Source organism: Artemia sp. Qi Xiang Cuo, chromosome 9 (genome assembly GCF_049724085.1).
Source record: "Artemia sp. Qi Xiang Cuo chromosome 9, ASM4972408v1, whole genome shotgun sequence".
NCBI classification, from domain to species: Eukaryota; Metazoa; Arthropoda; class Branchiopoda; order Anostraca; family Artemiidae; genus Artemia; species Artemia sp. Qi Xiang Cuo.
Window position 1 is genome coordinate 49,957,528 of NC_142802.1, and position 2,245 is coordinate 49,959,772.

The 2,245-nt window shown below is 32.0% G+C and overlaps 1 non-coding gene across 1 annotated transcript; it reads right to left on the bottom strand.

Moving 5' to 3' along the window:
- Nucleotides 1-1,387: 1,387 nt before the first annotated feature.
- On the bottom strand, nucleotides 1,388-1,459 carry TRNAC-GCA (transfer RNA cysteine (anticodon GCA)). The gene has a single exon. It is a non-coding gene; the product is annotated as a tRNA-Cys (tRNA).
- Nucleotides 1,460-2,245: the final 786 nt, after the last annotated feature.

Here is a 2,245-nt window from a genome sequence, read left to right on the forward strand (position 1 = left end):
GCTTGAATAACAAAGAAAATATATTGGCTTGAAAATCAAGAAAATTGACTTTTACCACGTTATTCTCCACAAACGGGATATTTTTTTCTTTCCGCTTTTTCTTTCTGCTCAGCTAGCTGGGCACTGGAAAATCATAGAGAGCTGTATAATAGCTCATTTTAAAGGAAATTGCAACATCTAGTCACTTTTGTATTTAAAAATAAAATACTTTTTAAAGTAGAATCAATTTTGTCAAAAAAATTGCATTTTTGATGTATTTTCATACTGCAGTCTTTTCAAAGATATTTGAATTTTGAAGCAATAAAACAGTCCATGTAATGAACTCTATAGTAATAATAGCTACTTGTCTCAATAGTAACCGAAACTCCTGGAACCAAAATTTTCTTTTTTGGCTTAATCGCTAAAATTATTATGCAAACTGCAAAAATATTTATGATGCCTAATCAGTAATAGTAATTTTTTAATTTAAACAACAAAAATACATGAAAATTCTAAAATTAGTTTTGCTTTTTGTCTCCTGGAAGAAATTTTTTTTTCATCTCAGTTCAAATTTATTATTGTATCCTGTAACCCGTAAAGTACATATCTCCATATTATTGTCTCATAATTGCAATTATTTTAGTTTTCAGTCCAGAATCACTAAACTTATTATTTAAACTGCAAAAATATTTATGGTGTCTAACCAATAATACTAATTTTGTAATTCAAACAAGATAAATACCTGAAAATTACAGTAAAGAACGATCTCTCTCCCATACTAACTGATATATGGCGGTTCCAGGTGTAGTTACATTAAGGACGATTTTATAATAAAGAACGACCTCTTGCCTATACTAAATTATATAGGCCACCTAACTATAGTATAGGTTAGTAAATCACTGAAATAACAAACCATTCCATACATTGGACTTAGTTAGCTACTTGATTGTTTGAGTTTCGTCTCTTACTATTTAAAAGAAGAAAAAGCCGCAGGCTTTTTCCTGTTTGTATTTATAGTTAAAAAACGAACTCAAATCCAAAGAAACTGAATCCTGTGGTTCATTCATATTATCTTCATTATTTTAGCTAGAATGTAAATAAACAAGTTTCTTTTTTAAATTTTAAATTGAAAAGATACTGCTTTTAATTCAACATATTAAAAGTTCTCCCTGACGGGGAATCGAAACCAACTTCTCTCAGGTAACAAGTGGGCATGCTTACCATTAGACTATCGAAGACTTTTACATTAAAGAACGAACTCTCATCCATAGTAATTGAAGTATTATAAGAAATCATTATATAGATGATGCATTTTCCTTAATGATTAATATTAGACATAAATTAAAATCTTGTTTGGGGTAAAAGACCAGTGATTAGATTTTAAACCATAATTACTTTCTGAAAAACTAGGGCCCGACCGGATTTGAACCGGTGACCTATCGATCTGCAGTCGATTGCTCTACCTCTGAGCTACGAACCCTTGTTGTAAAGAGAGAATTAAAGATGTTTACATGAATATTAGATATAAATCAAATTACAGTAGAGAACATACTTCCAGCCCATAGTAACTAAAATAAGATTATAATTAATGTTAAAGATTACATAAAGGACGAATATAGCTCATCATAAATGGTGTTTGTCAATTATCCGGGTTGCAGCGGTAGCTAGCAACCTAGTCTGGGTTGCAGCGGTAGCTAGCAACCTAGTAAGAGACGATCACGTACAATGTTACGAAATATAAAAATTCATAGTTCCTAAGAAAGGAGTCAGCTAAAAACAAAAAGTACACCATTAGAACCGCCTTGTCCGAAACCCCTGTATAGGAAACTTTCAGTCCATTGGCTTGAACAGCAAGGAAAATATATTGGCTTGAAAATCAAGAAAATTACATTAAAATACGATCATTGGAATAACATACCACTGCATACATTGGACTTAGATAGCTACTTGATTGCTTGAGGATCGTGTCTTACTATTTCAAAGAAGAAAAAGCCGTAGACTTTTTCCTGTTTGTAATGATATAGCAGAAAAAGAAACCCAAGTTGTAACTGGCGTCATCCTGGTTGTTATAGTAAAGAATTATAATAAAGATTCATTAAAAGATTCCGGGTTGCAGCGGTAGCTAGCAACCTAGTAAGAAACGATCACCTCCAATGTTAAGAAATATAAAACCCCCCAACTCCTAAAAAAATCCGGGTTGCAGCGGTAGCTAGCAACCTAGTAAGAGACGATCACGTCCAATGTTAAGAAATATAAAAACCCCTAA